General features: G+C 49.0%; 3 long non-coding RNA genes across 3 annotated transcripts in view; 1 reads left to right on the forward strand and 2 right to left on the reverse strand.

The window, feature by feature from the left end:
• LOC113974952 overlaps window positions 1–7,592 on the reverse strand; it is a 33,350-nt gene extending 25,758 nt beyond the window's left edge. The window contains exon 1 of the long non-coding RNA XR_003536708.1: window positions 6,767–7,592. This is a non-coding gene — a long non-coding RNA (uncharacterized LOC113974952). The remainder of the gene's footprint in view (window positions 1–6,766) is intronic.
• A 599-nt stretch (window positions 7,593–8,191) lies between these two features.
• The window catches only part of LOC113974951, a 37,293-nt gene continuing 17,879 nt past the window's right edge, over window positions 8,192–27,605 (reverse strand). The window contains exons 3-5 of the long non-coding RNA XR_003536707.1: window positions 26,500–26,669; window positions 11,343–11,486; window positions 8,192–8,381 (exon numbers count right to left, since the gene is read on the reverse strand). This is a non-coding gene — a long non-coding RNA (uncharacterized LOC113974951). The remainder of the gene's footprint in view (window positions 8,382–11,342; window positions 11,487–26,499; window positions 26,670–27,605) is intronic.
• LOC113974950 lies at window positions 10,757–14,538 on the forward strand. Its single transcript, XR_003536706.1, has 3 exons — window positions 10,757–11,074; window positions 11,259–11,405; window positions 12,552–14,538. It is a non-coding gene; the product is annotated as an uncharacterized LOC113974950 (long non-coding RNA).

Genomic DNA, 27,605 nt, shown 5'->3' on the forward strand with positions numbered 1-27,605 from the left:
TGCTCTCCACACCTTTCACACTGCCCCAGCTGCTTTTGGTTTATTGACTTCTGGGAGCTGTTCTGTGAGGTCTCTGCAAATGCTGAGGGCAGAATGAGCAGGTATTCCTGCAAGTTGGTCAGATCGTACCTGAGGAGGCACGTGGGCCTCTAGAGAACAGGGAAGGGGGATGGAGAAAGGCAGATAGGGAAAAGTAAAGGAACCTTTTTCCTTGCACGCTGAGACAAAATCACACGAAAAATAAACTCAGCCTCAGTATGTGAAAGCAGAAGGCACATGAGGGATGGTGTGGCCTGACCCCGATCGGTGCCCTCCCCAAAAGGTGGGATGCTACAGCATGGTGTGTGTTGCTGTTCTCTGCAGGGTTATGCTTGGGAAGTTCAGCCTTTTGGATGCAACTCCAAAATGTTGAACATTGCAAGAAATGAAGGAAGAGATAGCTAGGTGGGGTAGGGAGTTCAGGATACAAACACACTGGCTACTAACAGGTTTTAAAGCAACCTGCAGGCACAGTTGTGCATGGAACAGCCTCAGTAGTGCCCCTTTGCAGAAGTGGGTGTTGGGAACCAGTTCCCAACATGTTTACCCAACATGCTGATCCAGCTAAATTGACTTCTGAAAGCCCACAGGCCTCTCTGTGGAGGTAGATGGTGAATCTGTCACTACATAGGTAGTTGTGGCATGTACAAGCTGCTCTACTAATTCTATAGCCCTGTTGTGCAGGCTGTGGGTTTTACTGTACATACCCAGCTCCTTTGCTCCATTAAGCAGGTGCTAGAACATGACATTTATTAGAACTGACATTTCAGAAACAAGAACTGGGTCTAGGCAAGGCTGTGATCACTTCCTATCACTTCTATAAAAACCCAATAATCTTATGACACTGTTCTTGATGAAGGACATCCTGCTGGGAGCAAATGGTGATGCAATGGCTTTGAACCCTGAGGCTCATGTGAAGGTCAGGCCAAGGCCCAAAATACCATTGGTGCAGTGCTGTGCCTCGGGGCTGGAAGTGTCACAGCCACGCAGGGAGGGGACAGTCAGCGGTCATTAAGGGCTGCTGGCAGGACGCTTTACAACTCCCGGGGCAGACAGACAGCCTCTTGATGGAGGGAGATAGCAGTGCCAGTCAGGAAGGGACGTGGCTCTGCAGGCTGCTGCCTTTACACATGGGAAGGTCCTTGAGAAAGCACGTGCTCCAGGGTCAGTGTCTCAGAGGGGCCTCAGACCGGCCCCGGGACAGCAAGTGACAGATGAGCTCAGCACCAAGAAAATGAATTAGCCCCGATGGTCGATGGTCGGCGAGACCTGAGGCACAGGACAGCTGGGACCCCCCAGCCATGTGAGCAGGCACAGCCCCTGCACCCAGATCATATCTCTGTGCTGACCCCAGGTGTCCAGGCTACGTGACAGACCAGGGGAACAGAGGGGCTTCCCAGCTCCCAGGGCTGACACCGAGCACACAGGTCACAACATCAGGCCTGTGCTACAGCAGTGAGCCACTTCTGACTCTTCTGTTGCTGTGTCTCCATTTAGGCACGGGAAGAACAGTCTGACTTTTATGCAAGTCCCTGTCTGTGCCTGGAAGTGTCACCACAAAAATGAACAGGGCAGCATGGATATGTGTCCAGCTCAGCAGTCTCTGCCCTCATCAAAGACAGCACAGGAGAACTATGCCCCATCTTCACACAGGGAAAGAAAAAGCTCTCATCTGAGTTTCACCACCAAAGAGGGGTTCCCATAGCTTCCCTTATGGCTGCTGAGTTCTCTGGTGCAGCCAGGGCTCTAGGCAGGGCAGGGAATCCTAAACACCCTGCCTTGTACCAGGGAGCCATGTGGTGAGCCCAGGGAAGGCAAATTCTGCATCCACAACAGGGAAACACCTTGCTCTTGGGCTTCTTGGCTCCACATTTGAGCCAGGTAGAGGCCAAAGACAGAGCTGGTGCTTATGCCCTCAATCCTGTTTGTCCTAGTTTTCCAACAGAACAGGATCCAAACGGTGGAAGTGCATAAGTCTAAGGAGAAGCTTTGTTAGCACTTGCATGACTTAATCTGCTTCTTGAAATCCCAGTCACCTGTTCCTCCCTTGCAGACAGATTTATTGCCTACACCTGAACACACTCCCATGGAAGTTGCCTGAAAGACCTTTCTTATTCATTCTATACCTGACTTACTCCAAGTTTCAGCCTGTCCTGACTATTCCCACCTCCTCTTTCAGAACAAAGTGCAGAGTGGAACGAAGTGTCTGCACAGCTGCTATTTGCAGCTTAAGTCACAAAACAGGTGCACAGTGGGAGGATCTCTACTGCCTCGGTGGCAGAGGGGCCGCGTTGCTGCACACTCACACCTCCCACTCTACAGGCTCCCTCTGTGGGGTGGGCTCACTCCTGTAAATCCATCACGGATTTGGACATGGCACTGGATAAAGCACATCTCCCCCCAGAGACATATATGGTCCAAAGGCAAAGGAGAAACGAGGCTTCTCCTCTAAGTAGGGCAGTCCTGAGATGCTCAGGTTTAAGCCATTAGCACAAGCCCTCCTGGCCCTCATTTGGTGACACATTCTCCCTGCTGAACTTTCTCAATGACACTCAATCTAAACTGAGTCTGGGCCTGCGGGTTTGCTGCAGGCTGCATTCTTCTCCCGGTGCCTCGGGGGGACACGAGTGTGTCTGGAAGGGAGAAAGATGCCAAGGCGATTATTTCGCCCTTGTTAATGCCCCAGCATGGTTCTGCATCCATCTGGGCCTGCTGCAGCGGTCCCAGTGCTTTGCTATCAGACACCATGATGCTTGCAGAGCTCCACTGTGGCCACCAGATGTTGCGGTGTACCCACAGGTGGGCCAAACCCAGCCAGAGCTGCGGGCCACTGAAGTCAGGGGAATGGAAGGGTTTCCCAGACATGGTTCCATATCCATCGGGGCTCCCCGCAGTGATCCCAGGGAATGCTTTGCTACCAGATGTCCGATGTTTGCCAAGCTCAAGTGTGGCCACCACATGACATGGTGTACCTACAGATGGACCAACCCAGCCAGAATCACAGGCTCACAGGACTGGGAGGGTTGGAAGGGACTTCTGGAGATCATGTGGTCCAAACCCTCTGCCAAGGCAGGGTCACCTCGAGCAGGTGACACAGGAATGAGTCCAGGTGTGTTTTGAATTTCTTCAGAGACCCTTTGCTCCCAGAGGTCCTGACACTTGCAGTTCTCCACTGTGGCCACCAGATGTCACGGTGTACCCACAAATGAACCAAACCAGCCAGAATCACAGTCACAGACGCACAGAATGGCAGCTCGAGTGCGGCCACCAGATGTCAAGGTGTACCCACGGATGGACCAAACCCAGCCAGAGCTACAGGCCAGAACACAAGCACTGTGGCTGCTGAGGTTACAAGCAGGGAAAGGTTTCCAAGGCATGGCTCTGCATCCATCTGGGCCTGCCACAGTGATCCTGGGGAATGCTTTGCTACCAGACATCCCAGCACTCGCTGAGCTCGAGTGTAGCCACCAGATGTCATGGCCAGCCAGAGCTGCAGCTTTGAAATCCAAGCGCTGCAGATGCAGAGGTTACATGAATGGAATGGTTTCCACACTAACTAGACGGTTGCTTTTGGTTTTCAACAGAGCTGTTGGCAAACAGCTATAATACAATTTACTCTCCTGCTGCCTAAGTTTGGTAATCCTCAACCTGAAATAGTTCCAGTAACTGGCTCAGTGTCAGGACACAAGTTTATTTGAAACAAGGGAAAAACACTTTCTGAGGTGGCTAGAGAAGGGAGCAGCAGGTAGGATGCCTGGTGAGGAGCAAAGGGCTTCTCTGGCCTGTCACAGCCACGAGTGAGTACAGGAATATGGGGGCTGCCAGGGGTCTGAATTACTGCAGCTGCTGCTGGGAGGAGGCAGTTGGTTTTGGCCCAGAGCAGCAAGCAAAGCCAGCAGGTATGGCATTCCAAGGTGACAGCAGCAAGATGCAGGTTAGTTCTCCCCTGCTCCCTCCTGCAGAGCTGCCCCGGAGGCTGCACAAGGGCTGGGGTTGCTGCAGCAGAGGTGAGGACAGAGCGGGTTCTAACACAGTATTTGTGAGGGCAACTGCTTCTTTATCACTAGAAATGGATGAGGCTGTGTCAGCCCGCCCAGATGTACAGGCATATGCCAAAGCTGGAGTGGAAACATGCCAGGCTCACTCATCGCTCCAGGAAATCCGCTTGGATAAGAACAAACTTTCTCTGTTGTTTTTTTTTTAAATCTCTCAGACACCTACACTCAACTTGTCATCAGCTGTCTGGAGCCAATGTTATCTTGCACGCTATGTGCTTCACTGGGAAGGAAGGGGATGATGGTTAGGCAACCTATACAAGGCTTCTACTCTGAGCAGCTCAGCTGCAGGTACCCCATCACTCGCTCCTTTTGCTGGCAGACCCCAGGCATAGCTGACCCCCTCTGGACACAGTCCCACGTGTGGGAAACAGTCCACAGCAGTGTCTGCACTGGGTGCAGCTGTGCCAGATGCCCCTTCCCCAAGGCTGAGCACTAGCTGTGCTCTCTGAGGCACTTACATCATCCCTGTACTCCCTGACCTGGCCGTCTAGAGTCGAGTGCCCCTGCTCTGCGCACAGGGCGTGCGAGGGCCTGAGCCGGGCCTGGTGCTCGGGGTGAAGTGCTCTGATGTCACAACTGTGGGACTCGAGACCACTTCCCGGCAGCTTCATGGACACTTGAGTCACTCTGCCCTTTGCTCTAGAAACCTCCTGTTTGACCTCAACAGAAAAGACCAAGCAAGAAATTTCCCCCCATTTCTGCTCATACCCCTGCAATGCAGCGTTTACAATGGGGTGGTATGCAGAAATGTTCTTCAGGCTTCACCTCTGGTTTAAATGTTCCTGGTGACACTCCCAGCTCCTCATCAGAGGTTTGTGCAGACTTCTGATTGTGCAGATAACTGTTATTCCTTCTTCCCAGTTGCTTCATGGTATGTAACAGGACATTAGTCAAAACACTTGTTCCTTAGGTAACATGCTTTTTGACCTGTCTACAAATATCTGTTACCTGCAGATTTTCTGCTGTATTTCCCTGAAGAATGTCCCAACTGAAATGTCAGGATAACAGGATGGATGATGTAGCCCATCTTTTCATCTCTGAGATGACAGGACTGACAGCAGCTAAAAGTCAATGTGAGACCAGGATCTGCACAGAGGATCTTTGCTTTTTCCCAAAGCCCCTCCTTACGTCCAGTCCCCCCTGCCAGTAGTGGAAAGCAGTGCTGCTTTCCTTGGAGGATGCTACCAAAGATGTGCTCCCAGTGCCTGCTGTGCCTGGCATCCAGCAGTGTGTGTGAGCTGGCTGAGGCCCGGGGGCTGCCTCAACTGTCTGCTCCCCTCTGGTGCCCTGACCCAGACCTGCCAGAGGCCAAAATGCTGCCTGGGAGGAAGGAGCCCATGCTCAGCTTCTCCCTGCATCTCTGGCTGTGGTTTTCCAGGCAGATTTCCAGGTGTGTGTGTATGTCTTGCATCCAGGCCTCCAAAGAAACCCCCAAGTCTCAGATTCCCCAGGAAAGAAAGAGAGGAAGGGAAATCCCCCTTTGAAATGGCTTCTCTGTCAAGAGGTGTCAAAGAAAGAGACCAAGGGGGCAGTGCATGGCTCTGCACAGCCTCTTGGCAAACGAACAGAGAGAACTTGGAAACTGTGCTTCCGTGTTGCTCCCTTTCTTTCCGTTTGTTTTCCATTTCTACACTATCAAGGTAATTTTTGGCAAAACAAAACCGAGCAAACCCTCTGGCTCACAGCAGGCAGAAGAAGGCACAGACTCAGCTGCCAGGATGGATTGTGCCAGTTGCAGAAGTCAGGCCTCACTCCCCCAGTTGAAAAATTAAAAACGAATGAAACATGCAGCAGGTGTTAATGGAAGGCACGAACCAGCTGGCAAACCACAAGCCTTGGAAAAGGTACAAACCAAATGCAGACAGGAAATCCCCCACCCAGCCAGGACCTGGAAGTTGTCTGTACCTGAAGGAGAAGTAAGTGGGGGTGGTTTACTTTAGGTTGATTATTTGCAGATGACTGAGTGTGAGTGACGTTTGTTCCCTTAGTTCTACAGTAGTATTATCAAACGAGTGAAAAACCAGCCCTTGCTAATTCCTGTGACCCCTTTCTTCTGAATGGTAGCTTCTCTCCCCTCTAAAGACCTGGTCCTGACCTCCTTGAGTCACTGGCACTTAATCATGATGCAGGTGTCAAAGGAGCACTCCTGCCAGACAGTCTCTACACAGCTGGGTCCCAGTTGCAGGGCATGCAGGCCTGGCTGAGGGATGAGGAAAGGGAATTATATCCATGAGCTGCAAGGAAGGCTAAATTTCTTGGTGGAACTGGACTGCAGTGTTTCAAGGATTGCTGCTTACATAAAGTGTGTTGGGTCCCACCTTTAATATTCCCTTATGGAGATCCAAAAACTGAAAAGATTACAGGGCAACAGTCAGAGGTGGGGATTTCACAGATAAGGCAAAACGGTCTCAAACATGGCCAATACTCACAAAGAGGAAGCTGGCTGGGACAACACTCCCATACTTTTCTCTCTGGAAGCTTGTTCACCTGGCCTGAATCTTTGCTAGAGTTATACACCTTTTTTGAAACCCACTCAGCCACCAATGTGAGCAGCCCATTTTTCATTTCCCCATTCCCACCCCTCCCCTGCCCCGCATGCCCTCCTTAGTTCACACTGGCTCCAGATAACTCTACGTGTATTTATCTTGCAGAAACAATCCATCACTTACGTTTTCTGCTTTATTGACCTTCTCCCATGTGGCACCTGGCTCCACTGCAGCTCCTTGTGGTACGTGACCTACCCTGCTATGGCTCCAGCTCCGCAGCAGCGCCCGCAGCCACGGCTCAGGCCCTGCAACACAACGGGGAAGGACCGTCCCCACAAGGGCCAGTTACTCCTTTGGTTGGGAAATGGGAATTCATTTGAACTGTCTGCTGGCAAAGATGGACTGGGCTGGGTGAATTTTGGAGTTCTCTGTCTAGTGGTACAGATGGGACACAAAACTGATCGGAGACACTAAGCATACACATTTCCACATGGATTTTTTTGGCAGAGAAACCACTTGTTATAAATAGAGGGAAAAGAATAACTCAAGGCCTCTGAGAGGTTGTGGCAGTGACGAGCTCTGTTCCTAAAAGAGGTATGAGCTTGTTATCTAATTTTTAGTGTACCAAGGGAGCATATTTACATTGCAAAGTGTTCCTGAATTAGTAAGTATTTTTAAAGCTTTCCAAATAAACTTCAAAGCAGGAGCACTTCCTTTTGGTAGGGAAGGGCTGGCTATGAGTGGGAGCTCTGAATGTCACCTGCTAACCACTTCCTTCCTGCCATCAGAACTCTCCCCACGGGTGGGCTTCTCCTGCCTTTTTCTTTTCCTACCAGAAGAGCCTTGTGAAATACAAGAAGGCTCCAGAGGGGGCTCAGAGTGGGCTGCTGTTCATCACCTCTCTCCCAGTCAGTATTACTCGTTTCAGAGGCAGGACTACTACAAGAGGCAGAGGGCTTGGCTCCTTGGCAGCCTGTGGAAGCTGTGGAGCAGCCATCAGATGCAAGGAAAGGCAGGCATTAGCGCAAGTTGCTCAGGGGCTCCCAGCCTGCTGTCCCCATACCCACCACACTTCCCAGGGCAGGGTCAGACTGCAGGGTTTAACTGGACACCCAGTGTCATTACAGAAACACGTGTCTTTTGGAAACATGACTGACCCTTTGGAACTGACACACCACGAAGGTGAATTCAAGAAAAGCAACCACACATGGCAAATACTTGGGCAATTTCCTCTTGGCACATAATTGCTTGTTTTGTGACCTAAAAACCAGTATTCTTTACAGTCCTTCACAGGGGACAGGTGACCTAAACTATTTATAGCTGCTTTGATCCCTTCTGCAGTGGAGGTGGTGATACATTGATCAACCAGACGTGACATAATTCCTGATGCTGCCATCCCCAGCGATGCCTCGTGTGACCTACTCCTCGCTGTTGCCGTGGGCACACGTTATCAGCCTCATCTATTGCAGACATGGAAGAGGTCCCTCCCTAGCAGAGGGCGCTTGGGAAATGCAGGATACCAGGCATGCTACATTGTGTCATTGGCCCTTGATGAGGGGTGAGGGAAGTCCATCTCGGCAGTACTTTTCCACTTGCTTTCCTCCCCAGGAGCTGGTAGTGGGGCTGTTGCGACACAGGAGCTTCACATGTCACACGGAGGAGCTCCAGTGAGGCTGATCCTTGCAGAGCCAGAGTTTACATGTGGCCTGGAATCCCTCAGAAGTTCGGCGGTGCTAATGCAGAGGGAGTTATTCTCAGGGATGAGAGATCTCAGGTGTTCCTTCCTTCCACAAAGCACCTGCAATTCAATTGCAATGACCCCAGATAATACATATTCAATGGTTTGTGTTAATAGTCACCGGAAATGTCTGAAAAACTGGAGGGTTGAAGTACGTGGAGCCTCTTTTTAATCAGCAGTGACTTTGTAGCTTTTTCCGTGGTTGGATAGGAGCAAAAGTCCAGAGCTGGCAATTTCCCATGGAATGGGAATCCTAAAGAACACAAACCTGCTGTTTTGATAATGCAACTGCTTTGCTGCCATAACATTTGTGTGTTTCCTTTTGACAATGGTGACAATACTTTTATGTCAAAAGGCAGTGATGACACATTGCATTTAAGATAGTCATAAACACAACTGGAAAAGCAAATTGTAACACAAAGAAACCCATGGAAAACACAGGTATTCTTTGGAGGTAGGATAAGGGAAGGGGAGCAGTCCCCATGGAAAAGAAACCTGAAGGAAAGAAAGAGGGACAATACCCTGCAGAGGAGCATGACTGGGAAGCCAAGAGGCTGCCTGAGGAGCAGAGGCACCATGCCTGGGCACCACTGGTGCTCAGGTCCAAGGAGGCTGAGGATGTCTGGAGGCCTGGGACAAGCTGCTTTCTGGACCGTGACCTACTGGAATGAGCTAGTCAGATTTTGATCCAAGGCAAAAGAAACCTGGAAAAGGCTCCTCCTCTTAGAGATTGTATTACCACTGCAACAACGAGAATTAACCTGGCACTTCCTCCATGGATCTTCAGCTTATGAAATCTTGGCCTTTTCAAAGTCTTTATTCCCATTTGAGCCTCTACCACAGTTTTATTATAAAGAACTTACAGTTACATATACAGGGAAATCCCCCCGTATCCTGCCTAAGAAATCATGTGACACATAAGCAAAAGAACCTCCAAGCAGAGCATCAGAAACAAACTTCGCTAAGTGGCCTGTTCCTCAAAAATTCCACTTCCCATAAACATTTTCTTCTCTCATTTCCTGTGTTCTACTTGTTACGTTGTTTAAGTCAAACCACTGTGTGGCAATTGCTCAGATACAGAAGGTGACTGTAAGTGCCCCAGGAGCAAGTGCAACTGCATGGATGAGAAGGACCATGGAAACCACTGATATGGCAAAGTGCAAACTGATAAAACAATATAAAGTCCTCTCCTTTCCTGACTGGCAACAGCCTCCTCAGTTAAACTAGCCTTTAACATGGGTGAGAGACTTGCTTTAAGAAGGGTTTCTTTAAAGACCAGAGGGCACAGGTTTGGCCTAACGTGGCTGTCCATGACTCAGGGCCTCTGACGTCATTCTGCTCTTGGCAGGAAAAGAGAGAAAGGGCAGTGAGTTCAGATAGGACCAAGGCAGCTTCTAACTTAAAATGTGAGGTGTGCCACCCACCAAACCTGAGTAAGGCAGAGGCATACAGATGCCCCTGGAGTAACGTCTGCAAGCACAATCGGGGGGACAGCATCTCTAGAGTAACTCCTCTCTCTCCTGTCCCCGGGATGTTAGGGGCTTCTTCTGTTGTCATCCTTGCTTCCAGTGGTTTCCCTTCTCCCTTTTTCATGAAGCAGCATTTTCCCCCCCACATCAACACATCCTCTGAAGCCTGCAGGCAGCATCAAAGAAACCCAGGGCAAGCTGTGGCCTGTCCCCAGGAATGCCATCCTCAGACAGAGGAGCAGCGGGAGGCACACGGGGCTGACCTCGCTGGAGGAGGCAGGGAGCTGCACAAGATGAAATGCACCTGTTTTATTGAAGGTGTGTTTACATGGAGGATCAGATCCTGCCTTACTCTGCTAAAACCGTACAGTGGAGTGGCTTTTCTGGAACAGCTCCTGAATGGGCTTGTCCAAACAGCAGCAGGGGAACATCAAAAGGCGCAGCGATCAGCCGCAGATAAGCACCCAACTGTCTGATCCTGAGTGCCCCCGGGCACGGCTCAGCAGCTTGTCTGCCCGCCATGAGCTCTCTGTATGGCCCTCCCCTGTACCAGAGCCTCTTTCAGCAGTGACTGCTCCACACCTGTGGCAGAGGAGAACTGACTGCCAGTCACAAAGCTCTGATCTCCAGAGAATAGTTACTTACTGGTCAGATAACTCTCGGTGGGAAGCCCTTTGGACAAAGAAAGGAATGGGAACACAAGCTTGGGTCAGTGCTCAAGCAAGCAAGTCCCTGCTGCAGTGACCCAGCCACAGTGGGAAGTGTGTTTGCATCAACCATGGCTCAGTAATTATAGCAACAGATGACTCGAGATCAAAGTGTGCTTCTGAATGATGTGGCGAAGTAAATTGATGGAAATCTGAGCTTTTTTATCTCTGGATCTGTCTTTAATGCTGACTTCTGTCCGGCTTTAACCTGCCCTGGGAAAGCATCTCAGCTGGCAGTGCGGAAGCACTGGCCCGGGCACACCCCGCGGGCCACCCGGCTCCCCCGGGGCTCCTGCCCCATGCCCGGTGTGCCTGGGGCCAGCAGGGTGCCCGTGGGGCCAGCAGGGTGCCCGTGGGGCCAGCAGACACTGGGCTCTGGGGCTGAGCACGGGGTTCTGTCACTGCAGAAGGGCACGTTTGCTGTCACAGGGAGTCAACAGAGCCAGGTGCCCGGGAGCCTTGTGCTGACATGCCAAGGTGCTGCTGGTGGTTGCTGCTTCCAGGTGCTGCCCCTCCCATTATGAACACCCCAGGAGGCATCTGCTCCTCCACTGGATGCAGCCCAAGTGCTCCAGTGGTAGGTTCTGACCCAACTGCTGCCAGCCTTGCCCACCCATAAGGCTAGAGCCCAAAGAGGGTTGGACAGGACGGCCCCTTCCTTCAGGGTGACACAGCCCACAGAAACCATGGCTGGGCAGCACATGGGAAGGATACCATTTGCACAGCCCTGTGAATAAATCTCATGATCACCCTTCACCTAGGTTGGATCTGTCTCCTTTCTGTCACGTATGCTCCCATCAGCTTCTATCCTGTGTTTATCCTGAATTTTGGAAAGAGTTAATTACCTTGCTAGGATGCTGAGCTCCAGCCACTGCCCACACCGGGTGTTCTCTTGGTGCCAACCATCAGTAAGTGCTCCACTGGGATTGTGTCATCTCTGCTCTGGTTCTCCAACAGGGCTTAGCAGAAGTGAGGCAGGGAGAGGTTTTCTAAATGTGAGACACAAAGAAAGAAGTTATTTCACACGCTGGTCTCTCCTGTGGTTGCACACTGGCTCCAGACACCTTTCCTGCACAGTTCCTGGTGTTTGAGTCAAAAGTGGCAGAGTGTGGAGAGAAGGCCAGGGTGGCTATGGGTTAGGTGGAGAGAACAACTCCTGGCTTACAAAGTGTTCCCCAGGTGTCTCTGAGACAGTCTTGATCTCTGTTGGTGATCTCTGCTGCTTTAATTTGCTGGTTTAATTCCACAGGCAGTGCCTCCTGCACAGTCACCATGCGGCCCATGTTGGGTAAAGTTTAGAGTTGCCCCCTGGGACTGGGCACTGATGCCACCTATGCGTGAGATTTCCCAAATCACATCAATCATGGGGGTTTTTCCTTGCTTATGCTGAGATTCTGTGCTGCTCCTACATGATTATTTCTCAATAGAGCAGAGAGGCTTAATTATTGGGTTGCAGAGTTCCCAAGGGTCTTATGAAAGTTGAACTGGAAGAGCGAAGTACCATGACATACTGGGACTCCTTAAACAGTGATAAGTTGTTACCCAAAAATTTGCTGTGATCCAGGGGAAGTCTGTCCCCTAAACCAGCTGCCCAACGTGCATGTGTTTTGGTTGTTATCATCAAAGTCTACAAGATGAACAGGCAATTCATTATCATTTAGGGTAGTGCTTTGAATGTTATCATTTGAGCTTCTTAGAAGGTTAATTTTCTGTCCCTGGGATCACATCTTCCTGATGAGGAACAGTTAGAGTATCCTGTGGTGAAACATTGGATTATTATTAATGAAACCTGTGTTTCCCTGGAGTTTTAATTGACTCAAGTGTTTAAACACAAGCCTGACTTAAAACATGTGGGCACTCTCATTCCTGCCACAGGAGCTACCAATGCTTTTCATACAATGCCGAGAAATGTTAACTATTAAACCCAGGTTTGATTATTTATTAACCTTAGTTCCTCACATGTCGTACCCCAAACCCCTCATCAGAAAGTGCTGAGCACTTAATGTGCCCTTGCAACTAAGCAGGGGTTTAACTACATCTTTCTTTCCCTTAAGTTTTGCAGGAAGAAATGTCTGGATTCTGTCAGTGCAACAGCTATCCACCTTTCCAATTCTCCTTTCCCACTGCAAGCTCTTGGATGGAGACCAAAAGCTTCCAGGCCCAGCCCCTGTGTGCTGCCTGTGTGTACGACCAAGATACAGCTGCCTCTCAGTTCTGCATGGAGACTCCCAGCTATTCCCACAGGACTGGCTGAATTTCCCAGGCCATGTGCTGGAGCAGATGCGAGCTGCTTGCACAGAAAGGAGCGGAGCTGGCTGGATTTGGATCTTCACAGGAGCAGGCCCACAGGGAGCAAAGGCACTGGTTGCTGCCAGTGGCTGTCAACGAGGAGCACTTCATGCAATTCCCATCTGCTGCTCCGCTAAATGTCATGGTCCAGGAATGCAGCTACTGCTCAGGCAGTTGCCAGCTGGCCACAGCAACTGCAGGTGTGTATCTTTTTATTTGTTTATATATGTAAATCGAGTCCAAAGTCTCAAACGATTAAGTCATGCGATGCAAGGCATGTGACAGTGGTTAATAGTGAAGGGCAGACAAGGGTGACAGGAGGAAAGCATTTCAAAGTGGCAGCTGTGAGGTAAATCATACCGGAATTGGGTAACCTGGATTTAGGGGAGAGGTTGGAAAGGAAGGGCGTAGCACTGGGAGAGGAGCTCTTTCTTTTTTTTTCTCTGTGGAGGGCCCTGATACTCAGGCTTGGGCCCTGATTTTTGTTCTACATCTGGTACTGCAGTGCTGATGTGCACCCACCAGCCTCATCAGAGAGGGGCCTGACCGACACCTAGAGAAGCTACAAGGTACTGGGGCTGGCTGCAGGTTTTGGGATATGCTCTTGGTACTAGAGGCGGCTCTCTCTCTTCCCTCTCCTTCTTCCAATTCCTCTCCCTCTCCCTCCCTCTCTCCTTTTCCTGGGCTCTCTGTGGCACATGAGACAGGGTAGAGAGATGAATGAAATGGGCTGATGGATGGAAGGAACTCTGCTGGACTCACGCTGGATCACACGGGATGTGGAAGATGCCCAGTTGAATGGCAACTGGATCTGACCCTGTAATTACCACTGCCACCACGTGTCTGAGCTGCAGCTGAGTGCACAAACAAAGCACTTGCCCATGCACTGACTGTTCTTCACATTAAGTGTTCCTGGGTCCTGGTCTTTTAGAAAAAAATATAAAACTTGGTCTGATCCTCCTGGAGCTGAGTAGGGACCTCTGTACGGACTTCAGGAGAGCTGTACCCTGACACACAACCAGCCCCGTGGCAGACATCAAATGATGTTGTTCCCCAGCAGTCTGCTGATGTTATCACCCTGTCTTTGAGGAGTGAGAACAACAAGATCCTACAATGACAAACCACAGTGTTTGTTGTGGTACCAGACAGGTAAAAAAAAAAAAAAAGAAACCTTCCCAAATAATTACCAAAAAAGAGTACATTTCATGTCTCATGTCCTTTGTGTTTTTCACGGACCAAGTACCTTACAGACAATTCGCTCATGATCTGCCATACAAAGGGGACAAGGGACCATCATGGAACACAGACATAAACCAACTGGAGAGGAGAACACCACGATTACAGGGGAATCATTATCTTACACATAAAACTCTAAATCAGTGCCACATTTCAGGCTCACAATTCCAGGGAACAAGGAAAAGCTTATTTTACATTAAGTTTCTGCTGGTGGCTGCTTTCACCCAGAGACTAAATGTTGTTTAAAGCACTGCCACATAGAAAGCTCTGCAACAGCCAGAAGTTGTTTCACCTTCACCCCCTGTTGGCTTGATAGGAATGAAGGATTTGCATTTTTCCTACAAGTATTTTTCTTCTAGGTATAAGGCTACTACAAAACCAGCACAACGAATTAGGTTTGAGTCTCTGATAAGCAGGAGTGTCAAATATTACAGGCTGTTGGGGCTTTGGGTTTTGTTTGTTTGTTTTTCTTCAAATTTATCAAATTCTCTGAGGTTCTGAGTCTATAATAAACCAGCCAGGTGGATGTGAAACTTGTCAGAGACCAAACTTGTGCCTAAAAGCAGTCAAAGGGAGAGTCAGAGCTGTGCATGCACCCAGCAGGATGAACCCTGCTATGGCCCTTCAGCCACTCCAGATCTAGAAAGATGCCAAGAGGGTTGAGCAATGTGCCCTTAGACTTCTCTGCCCTGTCATCACGAGGCCACATGATTTCACTCAATTACCAGGTCCCAATAGGCGCGTGGTACTTTGGACTGACTGGCCGTTGGCTTTTCCAGAGTTGCTAGAGAGGGGAAAGTATTTTTCCATCCATGCTATTTGTTTGTTATTCCACTGTGAACTCCCCCAACTCCCTGGTGTCAAAACACCTGGCAGCGCTGCTTGTTTGTCCTGTTACTCCGAGTGCCGTGGCGGGTGGGAATTTGGCTGGCCCTGGGAAAGGAGCCACATCAAACACCTGGGCTCAGAGTCCCATGGGGATTGTGCTGCCTGGTTACTTGGGAAGATGATCCTCCAAGAAGATGTCGCTGCACTGATGGGGATGATGGGAAGGATCTCTACAAATGCTACAGGGTTAGTGTGAGGAGCACAGTGACTCTAGATAACACCACCAGTGCAGGTGACACCCCAGTACCTCCAGTACTGGCCACACTTGGCTTTGGAGAAGTGAGCTGTAAGTCTGAAGGAAGAACCATACAGCAGGGAAGTGCTACATCCCTATGTGCATCCCCAGGTCTGGGTGCCCTGTTCTTATGGTATCAGAAGGCCCACAAACTCAACCAGGTCAGCTACAGCCCCTGCTACTGTACAGCCTCACACAGAGCAACTCTACCAGCACCTGCAAATCCAGTTCTGTCCCTGGAAAAACGTGAGTGGAGCAGTGCTATAGACCATACTTCAGGGTGGAGACTCTTCTCCCCAAACCAGCTGCAATTGTTTGTTGTGTAATGGTGCCAATGAAGTTTTGTAACTCCCTCACATACTGGGAGGATTCACTTGATCATAAGAGCAATTTCACTTTCTGGCATCCACCATCCATCAGAAATTCCAGGCCAGAACTTTAAAGAGCAACCAATGACTTAGGATCTTATGACTGCTAAACGTTTCGATTGAGGTACCTCAGCAGGCAGGTACAGTCCTCCTCCCAAAACCTCCTCCTCAGAACAGGCATCAAAACTGTGGCTCACTCCAAAAGCCCCACCTAGGCTAACAGTTGTCCCAGACAAATCACAGAAGCTCCTTCTGAACCAAAATGTCAGCTCCAACTCCCAGATGAAGATTCCTGCGCAGGATTTCGGGGAGCACACGCACCCTTCCCTCAGTTCTGGGAAGTTTTAGGTGCAGCAGAGCCACAGGCACGTGGGGCACAGCTTAGGAACACTCGAGGCCACCTGTGGCCACAAGCCCTGGCAGTGCTGACAGGCTTAAGGCGACACCAAAACACGACCACCCTCAGCCTCCTGTCAGGCTTTGAAACGCTTGCAACCAGCTGGTGACTTGTGAGGGGAGACATGGGCAGAGGGCAGGATTGAACACAGAGGGTCTGATGGAAGTTGGTTCTGTTTTGGACATGATTTGGACATGATTAGGCTTTCTTTATGAGATCCTTCAGATAGTTCCTGCAGGGCAAATATAGCTAAGTAGTTTCATGACCTTTCCATACAGTAAGACTGACCCTATTTGAGAAGTCTGAATCCAGTGAAGCTTGGTAACTCCCTCTTACAGCTAAAGGTGTTCAGTTAAGATCTGAAAAAAGCATCTTACCTCCCCTGAACCCATCTTGAACCCTGCCCTACACCAGTCCCTAGCAAAATGGTACCTGCATCCGTTCCACCCAGGCATACAATCAAAGGGTGACTCACTGTCACAATTCCTATTCATGCATTTATTGCCCAGATAACTCTCCATTAAGCTAATGAGTCATTCTTTTACACCCACCAAATGCATAGTTCGGCTGCTGCTGCTTTCTGCTATTCATAAATTAGAAGGAGAACAGCCTTGATCCAGAAAATTTATCTCTACTGGTGAGCTCCATATTCCAAATTTAAGGAACTCAAGGTTTTCTGTGTGTGTTACAGGGAACAAGCAAGGCCCCAGTACCTCCTGCAGACCGAAGAGCCAATATTGCTTGGTGAAGTGCCTCACACCAGTCTGCTTCCAGAGCCAGAAGATGTTGGCCAGGGCTCTGCAGGCCTTGGATGCCCAGGACTCGTGGGCCACGTTGCAGCAGCTTCACTGAGATGAGCAGGCAGCTTCATTCCAGCCATCACTAAATTTCAAGCAGGGCAGGAGACAAAATGCTTGGCACAGCGTTAAGTGCTATTTTGTGATTTCAGTGCATGCAATGAACCGAGAAATAAGTTGGCAAATAAGAAAGTGTCTGTAATACACATTTTTGTGAGAATAATGCAGTTTCTATGTAGTGTCAAGATGAGGAAGGCCCAATCATTTATTTTTTACATGCCTCATATGGTCTATAACATAAAGCTGTAGCCGAATGCTCTTTTGACCACTTTTAGCTGTGCTTTGCAGCTGAGATGAGCTGCTTGAGCCTTGTAAATAAAACAGAGAGAAAGGTGACTACTGGCTTTGTCTCTGGTTTGTGCTGCCGGCCCAGGCCAGGAGTGTCAAAGCAGCCCTTGGTCTCACACTGTCCTTCCCCCTGCCAGACAGTGGTGCCCTCAGACAGTGCACTGACAGCTGCATACGTCAGCAGCCAACCGGTTCAGCTTCCTAAGGCTTAGCAAACTGTTTGCATAAGCACTGGGATCAGAGCAAGAATGAAGGAAGGATGGGCTTGAGCTTTAGAAAGGCTTTTTCCTACAGGTTTCTTATCTTCTCTCCTCCGTCTGTCCCCTCGCTGCCTTTTTAAAGGACTTGCTCCCCAGGAAGGAGCTCATGATGCCAGGTTTCCTCTGGACTGATGTCTAGAGCTGGAGCCTGTGGGCTCTCTGAGCTGAGCTTGCACTGCTCTGGCAGTTCCATTGAACATGGTTCCCTTTCGGGACAGCTCAGGTTTGAATCCCAGGAGACTGCTCCTGCAGGGAGCAAACCAGTCCGTACACACACACAGTGAAGCAGCTCCCTTGGCTCCCCTCTGCCTCTGAAAGTCTGGGCTCCCCACTGGACTGCCAGAGCTTTGGAAAATATTCTGTGTTTCTTTTTCTAAACATCTTTTTTTCCCATCTGTTCAAAAGGGCAAGGATGTAACATTGACCAATACTCAGAAATGTACTCTCCTGCTTTCAGAGGCAGTTATTGGAATGTGCTTGGTATTCAGATGATAACTTACATCTGCAGCAACTTGCTGAGTGATGCTTTGAATCACACCGTGATAAAGGGATGTGTTTGAAGTTTCTGAAGGCAATACCTCACTATCATTCCCTTTCAGTGCTGGCACTCAGAGCTCTTCAGCCTTGCCTCTGTCAGCAGGTAGTCAGACCAAATTAAACTTCCCATCCGAGTAAACCTAAACCCCATTTGGGTTTATTTGATTATTGAATAAAACCAGGCAACTGGAAAAAACAAGGAAAACAATCTTTTTCCTGAACATGTTCACTTAATACAATCAGCAACAGTGTGTTTTCCCCCAGTGAGTGTGACCTGAAGGGCAAGACCCTTCCAGCCCTCCCCCAGAGCCCAGCTTTGCACAGGCCATGTCATGGGATTTTTGGGGTGTTGGCTACCCTTGTTTCGAGGCCATCTCCTCCAGAAACGGGCTTTAATTGCTCCTGCCATGAAGCCTGAGAGAGGAGTGCTAACACACCCACTGGCTGCGAGCAGGCCTGTGACTGCACATCAAAGCTGATCCCACCTCACAGCAGCAGCCATGAGCACATTCCAGGGAAACGAGAGCCCTGCAAAAGGTAGGATGGGGAACCCTGTATCCTCGCAGTGCTCCCCACCCACCGCCGACTTCCATTAATTAATTAACTCTGCAGCTTTGTTCCCTTATCAAAATCCTCCCAGCAACAGCACCATAAATTGTATTTGCAACAGATGCTTAAACGAGATGATCTCAGGTCTTTGCAACTTGACTCAAGGGTGGGAAACTCACAGCTTTGTGGTGATCTCCAATTCATTCATTATACAATCAGATCTTAATTGCTTTAAGAATGTGATTCTAGTAAATCTGGCCTCTAGTACCACTCCTGTTAAAGACTTCTGTTGCTAAATCTCTGCTGCTAAACACAGTCAGTCCATTTCTTGGGGTCTCTTCTCCTTCAGTGGACTCTGAAGTATTGAATTATCTGCAGAAATTCACAGAGTGTTCACCCAGCCCATATTTACCCACGAATAGGCACTGAACCTATTGAGCTGTTCTGAGAAGCAGAAGCTTTCAACAGCCCCCATGCTATGAACAGGTGACACAGAGTGACATCCTTGGGGTGGTTTTGAAGATGATTCTTCCTTCAAAGGAAAGACTGCACAGAGCAAACCCATCCCAAAGTCCTGCTATCCGAACGAAACGTGTCTAAATACAAACGTAGTGCAAGAGATTGATGCTGCTCGAGAAAACTTCAGCTCCAAGGGTCCCTGACTGAGATCCTCCCCTCCAGCACTGCCTCAAGCTGTGCCTGCCTGCCAAAGGCATGCTCAGCTGTCACCAGAGCCAGCTCTGGGGACTCAGTAGGTGGCAGCCTTCACCTTGCCTTTGCAGGGATCTGTCACCCTGTGGAAGTGCTGGGGGGTTGCTGGGCACAGAGGACACTGACCTCCCAGACAACACGTGGTGGGCTGGCCCAGGAGGTACTGCCACCATCTCTGACTCCAGTGTGCTCCAAAGGAGCAATTAAAAAGGTACTTTGGAAGAGGTTTGGATCAGTGGAATCACTGCTTATTCATAGGGTTGGCAGGAAGAGGGAGCAGTATAGATTTTCCCTATTTTTGGGGGAGAAATTTAGTACAGGGATGAAAATGCAGCCCATGAGAGCCATGTTTTGGGACTGGGACAATTTGAGCACTAACCAGAACCTAGCAGAGCTTTATGGGGCATATAACTCTCATGCCCACAAAGAGGGGAACACTTTCACCATGCAAGTCAACATTCATCCCTCAAGGAAGGTGGAAGGAGAAAGGGGGGGGTGGGATCTGGCCACAGAGGAGGTGAGACAGGCTCCTGACAGAGACTGAAATTGCTGCTTTCAGCCTGCCTCCTTCTGGAGCCACGATCAGGGACCAGCCCCAAGGCATCAGTTTGGTGGGGAGCAGCATCCTGCACCTGGGTGGGGTGGGCTAAGTGATAGGGGCAGAAGCCTCCTTGCGTGGTACAGCTGCAGCTGGAACAGCCTACCTGATCCCAGCCTCGGCCCTTGCATCCCCACAAACCCAAGGTGTCCCTAAGCATTGCAGTTTGGATTTGAACTATGACACTGGACCTCTTTCCCAAAGCTCTCACAGTTTCAGGCACTGTCAAACTGATTTTTTTTTAAGTTTTCACCTGAAAATGGGAGGAGGAGCCACCGCTAACGTGAGAAAGCATCCTGATTCCCCCAGTGGATACTGGAGACGCCTGCCCTACTCCTCAGCGTTCCGCCTGCCTGCCCTTCTCTGTCCCCCTGAGCAAGCTGCAATGACATAGCAAGCATATTTTCCCTCTTACCCAAAGGCAGGTGTATACTCACACTCCTGCCCTTCTCTCACAGCTCCTTACATAAATCACCGTTGGTTTTGGAGAGACGCCAACACAGACTGAAGGAATGTGCACAGGACCTACCAGAAAAGGGTTTCCCCGTGTTTCTGACTCTATAATCCCCTTATTCAGAGCTAAACCAACAGGCTCACACCTCCCGCACTGAAAACCTTTTCCAACTCCATCCACTGCCTTTAAAAACAAACAAGGAAACCCACAAGCTCATGCCCAGCTATTACTATGAAAGAGAAAACAAGAAACACAAAGCAGAAGAATTTGCCACATGCAGCTCTGTAAGTGCTAAGTCCATGAGTGAGGAGACATTTGCCTTTGTTCCGCATAGTCAAACACATCCTAATCTTTAAAACACCTTCACTCCAAAATTGCAGCTGATTGCTGAGTCAGAGGGGATTTGCTATTTAAGCAAGGGCCAGTGCTGAGGCCCCAAAGTGGTGATACTGCTAGACTAAGAATTTAAGCAGGGGTAAGGTCTGGGGAGAGGCTTCTGTGAAGAGCTACCTGAAGTAGTGGGGGTGGCAGGACTAGCCTGAGCCCCCTGTATTGCCACCACAGATTGCAAAACTCAAAGCTGCAGCTCAGAACAGGCTCTGCATGGTGAGTGTCAGGTATGGAAACCATGGGGTGTCCAGTAAATGCTTTGGTGACCAGCTTTGGGGAAAGGTGCTGAGGAAAAGCAGGGTTCCCTCCATGCTGCTCTGAGCCCTCTAAAGCAGAGCAGCCAGTGACACCAAGAGTGACAGAATTTGGCTAAGGTCAGAGCACCCTGACTACACGTTCATAATAACAGCTAAATATCTACCTGCAAAAGCCTATAGTCCCTGTGGGGCCTAAAGAAGGTAATTAGAGAAATGCAGGCCAGGGGGCTGTACTTATGGCATGGCTTTTGGAAGAGGTTTCCCCTAACCCAAAGGGCACAGGCAAGAAGCAGAGGATGTTAGGGAGTCTCCTCTAAGCACTACCTACCACAGCTCTTTATGAACCCCCTGCTCTGAGGCTTCAGAAAATCCCTCAGCTATTCTTTCATCCTCAAATCTCTACAAAATCCCAAAGCAGCACAGGGTCCTTGGGTGGCACAGACCAAGGTATGTGCACACAGCTAAATGTGCTTTGGCTGTCTGGCTATGGAACAGGATTACTCAGGCTTGCAAAACACCGTGAGAACGTGTGAATGAAGTCTGCAGACTTCTTCCTTGTTCCCAGTTTACTCTGGAACAGTAGTTTACTTTACCCAAGCTCTTCCTGATCCATATCCACAGATCAGCAATGGGCTCAGCACTGCAGCCTGTCATGCAGACAGCTGAGATACCACGGGGCAATTTTCTCCTCAACACCGCTCTGCGATAGCTTTGAGGATGTCGCGGCTTTTCGGTGCGAGACAGCATATTAGAGGCTGGCACTGGGTCTGAGTCGCTGCCTTTCAAGCCTGAGCACCTGGCCAGCCATTTGGCCCCGATAGTGGGCTGCCATTTTCCAGAGCAAGTGTGGCTGTTCTGTGGTTTCCATTGTTTACATGCTTGAGAACTCCGGCTTTTATTCCCTGGTTCCTTGCCCGCCTCACACCAGTCTTTCAGGTCTCGTCTTTGGCCGAGAGCATCTCGGGAATCTCCAGTCACATCTCGCTGGTCCCAGCCACGTGGCTGGCCTGGGCTCCTGCCTGTGCCAGTTTGATGTGTGCCCCATGCACAGGCTGCCCCTTACCCAGAGGATTTGTGCAAACAAAGGAGGGACCCAGCTCTGGGTGCGACCCAGGGGGAGGCTGCGCTCAGACACCCTGTCCTGATGCCAATCACCCGCCTTTGATCCGGCTGCCTTTCAACTACAGCTTCCATCTTCTCCCTGTCTCCTTGCAGGCTCCAAAGGAAGCCCTGTGCAGATGCCAGGGCACATGATAGGAAGTGCCACATCCAAGCAGATCACAAATCTCAAGCCCTGGCCAGGATTTTCAAGAGGTAATTGAGGGTGTTTGCATTTTGCACTAGCAAAATCAGTACCGGTTTGTGCAGTAAGTCCATGGCTGCACTGCTGCCTAGTCTGGACGTGCCAATAGTCCTCGCTGAGAGCAAGCACAGCCTTTGGAGAGACAATACAAATCTGAGACCTGAACCTCATCCCTGTCAGCCCCAGAAAACTGGGGTTTACTTTGCTAGCCCAAAACAAAGTAAGAAATTCAGTCACTGGAAACCAATGCCAATCTCTTGACTTCAGTGATCTATTAGAGATGGGTGAAGCTGCCTTCACAGCCCTTGCAGACCTTCCTGCTAAGGCAGGAAGTTTCTTCTAAGTGTATTTTCTATACATCAGTACTAGAAATGTCAGCAGTTGACAGTTATTTTCATCTTACTCATTACAAGAATTAACTGAGATTTCCATGGGCAGGTTATCTTCATGGTCTGGGATTAATTTTACTTTGGTTTTTAGTTAGTAGGTTTTAAATAGTTGCTTTTCAATTTGTCCCCTCGATCCACATCAGGCTGGATATCAAACTCACAAGCATTTGGGAGACATTATTAGCCTAACCAGAATCCAGATTTGACTCCAAACAGAGGCAGCTTTTTTATTTACTTTGAAATGCACAGCTGAAGCCCAGACTCATGTCTGGGTTTGGATCCAGGTATCTCATAGAGCATCAAAGTATAGAGGTCCCCCCTGCTCCATCTAACTCCCCAAACTAGTCCAAAAGAGTGCATTCCTGGGCAGCCTGTTTCTAGGAACAGTATCAGTATATGAGCCTTGTAACTCATTAATGCTAATAGCAGTTGCATAATGCACAGCTGAAATGTGATTGTACAGCGAGCTAAGAACATATCCCAGCTACACGACTGCCTGGCAAAGTTTCTGATGAGCAGCTTTCCTCACCATTACAGCTGGATTTACCTTTGATTAGAAATGCTCTGGAGGGGCCACATTTCAAGGTATCACAAAGTCATGCCACTAACAGTAGCATAATCCTCTGCCTAAATGCTGCACACGTGGCCACAGTCTGGAAGGAGGCATGAGCTCACCTTGTCGTTGCGCTCTCTGTGCAAAACCTCAGGAGCAAAACCTCAGGAGTTGTCCAGAAGGGTCACTCAGTGCACCTAACTGACAGGGAGCTCAAGCAACAGAGATGGCACGTTGTCCTCGAGCCCTCGGGATTTCAGTGGAAATCTCCACCTTCCCAGGCACTGCTAAGCCTGGTGTGCTGCACACAAGCGCACAACTGAGTTCTTTCATATTCTGCAGATTTGGTGGGTTCCCATGACCCAGTGAGGCTGTCTCACCCCGTGCCTTGCTAAGAGAACATTAACTATGCCCTCCTCAAGGCCCTGTTTCTCTTCTGCCATAGTCTCATTTTAATGCCCTTGACTGTCTTTGGATAAAAAAGCTTTGGACCATCCAAGACCAGTTGTGTCCTAGGCTTTGAAGAGTGTTGAAGGTTGCTCCCTCCCAACTACTGTGTCTGCTGCAGTGCCACTTCCATCTGGGAATGTGTCCTGCTTGTGGCTGAGTGAAATGAATGATGGGGCTGAATTATGAAGACCTGAGGCTATAGGAGGATGAAAAGTGCTGCTGCAACTTTGAAACAATGGAAAATATGAAATAAACTTCAATTCCCTGCTGGCACATATAGGCAGAGTAAATAAATCCCATAACTATGTAAGTAACAGACAGCTCCCAGGAGCTGGAGCACCCTCTGGAATAGCAGGCAGAGGAGTCTGCTACTCTGCAATAGAGGGATCATGCTTGGCTAAATTATGCAATTCATTTAAAAGCATGCTGTACAGTAACATAATTTTTGAAAACCATATTATTTGGCCCACCAAAGTGATTCCCAGAAGTAATTCCTGCGAGGAGCACACACCCAAGCCAGTCAGAATTTCTGGAATGACATTCCAGTTGCTCAACACCTGGTTATGCAGATAGAAGAGAAAACAGAGCGACGCCTTAGCCAATGTTAGAGATAAGGGTGTGAGAATCCAAGCCTGGCTAGCACATGAAAGTGCCAATGACCTCGCCCCACGTCCAGGATTGCTCAAGCCAGAGGAGATGGCGGTATCAATACACACATCTTCCTTCAGAGTCACAGGACTCTTCTCAGTGCTGGCTGCTGCCCTCAGATCTTAACCCCAGAACGGAGGGAAAGCGCCACGCTTGCTGAACAACCTGCTCGCAAAGTTGTCTCTGCAAACCAACTGCAGAGAAGGATTAAGGAAATTCTCTTTTATTATTCAATCTAGTGGAAGACCTTCCACCTCTTCAGATAATCTCACATGCAATTAGAGGGAGGTCAAAGTAACGGGTTCTCCGTTTTCTTCAAAATGAGACTCGTGGCTCCACTGTATTCGCTCCCATGGAATGACTGGGTAACCTTCCCTGGACCTAATAGAAAGCAGCTCCTCTGGGTCAAAATCCCTGAGTGTATTCACCTTCTTTTTTATAAAACAACTACCAGCTTGAAGCAAATACCATTTTGGATCTGTGTCCTCAGTATCTATCAGGAACGGGCTGAAAATTCTCATTTTGCATCCCTAAACAGAAGCAAGGATGTGTATCAATAGCAGTCAGTTAATTCATTGACTAGCAGATTTTGGCAGCTGTAGCCCGAGCCCTGAGGTGAGGTAGGAGGGGTAAGGGGAGCTGCTTGATGTGGATTCCTCTTTGGCCCAACTGAGGTGCAGAGAGCACTTTGCGAGAGCGAGAGGCAGGGGAACTGAGGGTGGGTACAAGCTGGGGATAGATGCTGGGTGAAGGGGCACCTAAATCCTCATGCCAGTGACACCCGGGGAAGTTCTGGAAGGAGTCCAAATCCAAGCAGCCTGGTGCTAATATAACAGGCCCAGCACGTGTCCTGCAAACCCCTGACTGAAACAAAGACCACGGGTACCTGGTTGCAGGGCAGGGGGTCACATTTCAGGTAAAGGTTTCCCCTGAGCCAGAGGGAGACCTCCAGCAGCTGTCAGTGCCCCTTGTGCTACTGTTGGGTTTCTCACCTGGCTACAGCTTTGACCAAAGTGGTTAATCCAAACCTGCAAAGGCAGCTTTGGCAAACAAAGACCCGTGAGCATGAGTAGGCAGGATTAGGTGAGGGAAAAACACAGCAAGTGGTGCCTCTCCCATAGGAAGGGGAGCTGCTTCCGACAGGTGCTGGTAGCTGTCCCAAAAGCACTAAGGAGTCCCTCCATCAGTGAACTGGCCGGCAACTTCTGCTTTTCCTTATTAGCAATGAATCAAACCCTTCATTTCCACCCAGGAAGTTCCTAAGGCATATGTTTTTCTACCGATTTCTCTGTTTTCCAAGGAACAGACGGTAAAGGTAATAAATTAGGAAAACCATTTCCTACTTCTTTTTTTTTTTTTTACCTTCCTACCAGCTTCACAATAACTGACACACAAAAAAACCACATGGGAGCCTCCTATGACTTGAGATACGAGGTTATAATAAAACATGTCTGGGTGTCTCCAAATGGTGGGCAAGACCCTTAATTCTTCCTGGAAGAAAAGGATCTTACAGTTTCTGGATCTGGCTGTCTAATGTCCTCACCCTAAATATTTCTATCTGTAACTTGTCACAGTTTCTGTAACTTTCACAGTAACAGACAGATGTGAGACACTGCCCAGCTGAGGAAACCCCCTTGGCCAGCAGCAAAAAGTCTCCCAAGAGTTCTTAGTGCCTGTTAGCCAGCTCTCTACCCAGAAGGCAGACCATGGGGCAAGTGACCAAGTGTGTTCATTTTATCAGACAAACCTATGCCTCTGAAAACAGATACCTTAACAATTCCTTTGATTTAAAATGGAATAAAAGATATGAAGTCAATAAGAAGGTTTGGGTTTACCTCAAAGCACTGCTCTGCCTGTTAGCTGAATGAGTGTGCCAGGGCAGCTTCCCTTCAGTATCACTTTGGTTCTATATGCTTTCTGGGAACAGCAGTGGTTTCTAGGCCATTCAGTATTTGCCTGCATGGTTGGCGTGTTTCCCTCCTGCTCCCCTGCACTGCTAACGCACTTTCCCTGGGAGATGGAATGTTTGCCATACCAATATAGCAACTCAATGAATGAAAGTTCAAGCAGGGCTATAAATAGAAAGGGCACCAGCTTTTCACAGTGCACATATAAGCTACTCCACACCCACTTCCTTTTGTCTGCCATTAACTCTGAGATCTGAAGCGGAATAACCTTTCTGCACTTTGGAAGAACAAACAGCAGAACAATTAAGAGACCAAACTGTTATGAGGAAGTCACTGAAGTGCAGTGTAGGAAAGACGGACAGACTATTTTAGATAGATAGATAGATAGATAGATAGATAGGCCAGAGTTGCCAAATAGTAAATTTTAGCAAGACTTACAGGAGAATGTGGGGATGGCTGAATGAAACTGTTTTGGGTGGAATTTCACTCTGCCCATCCTTCTTTATCCGTCCCTCTCCTCCATGATGTGGAGCAGTGCCAGAGTTCAGGCAATAATGGGAAAGGCACAGTGGCCCCTCCTGGTGGAAATCAGCTTCCAGGGCTGTGGGCTGCAAAGGAGGGAGAAAGATACGTGATGAGATGCAAAATAAGAAAGAAAAGCTAAACAAAAAGAAACAACTTTTTTTTTTTAAAGACAAAACCTGTTTGCTTTTCCTACCAAAGACAGAGCACACTGGCGCTATCCTAGCATTGCTTTTCCATGTAAATAAATGCCTTTTCATGTTGGCACAAGACATGTTTAAGACAACTATGGGTGGAAGGGTGGGGGTTACAAAGGCAAAAGGGGTGGGGAGGTGCTCCAGGAGGCAGTGTCAGCTCAGGACTCAAAGCTCCCAAACCCTTCCACTCCACTGCATTTTCTCATGCTTCCCCCAGACTGGAACTGGCTAGTTCTCTCGAGGAAGGCTGTTAATGTCAATAATTGACACTGAGATAAAAACCAAATAGACCGGGGAGAAAGTAGCTGAGTCACGCAAGGTTAGATTAGGTGGTAATTTACTATTTTTAGTTTTAGCTGTTGGATACCAAACAAAATCTGACTGAAAAGAAACTCTTGCCCCAAATGTAGGCTCATAAAAATGTGACAAGTTCACAGGTTGGGTTTATTATGGTTTCGGTGTGTGATATGAGAATTGCATGCACAAAGGGAACCTTTTCTCTGTTTAAGGAGGTTCTTTGGAGGTTGGCATGGCCAACACTAAGCCTGGTGGGAGTTTCCATGTGCAAGTGCAGTAATGAGTAATAGAACAAAGTATCACAACATGTTCCAATGTGTCTCGTCGCCTGCTGAGAACTCCAGAGCATTTCTGCCCAGCTGTCTGAACAGAGCTCCTGGCTGATCCTTATCGTTTCGCTCCTCACAGTAGAGGTGGCTGTACCTTTTTTTTCTCTTTAAAACTGTTGAGGAAATTAGTTGGAAATGCTGACAGAACAAATTCCTGCCTTTTCTTCTGAGCCACTGGCCAGGCCAGATATTTGCTCTC

Source organism: Neopelma chrysocephalum, unplaced genomic scaffold, assembly GCF_003984885.1.
Source record: "Neopelma chrysocephalum unplaced genomic scaffold, ASM398488v2 Primary Assembly neopelma1_128, whole genome shotgun sequence".
NCBI classification, from domain to species: domain Eukaryota; kingdom Metazoa; phylum Chordata; class Aves; order Passeriformes; family Pipridae; genus Neopelma; species Neopelma chrysocephalum.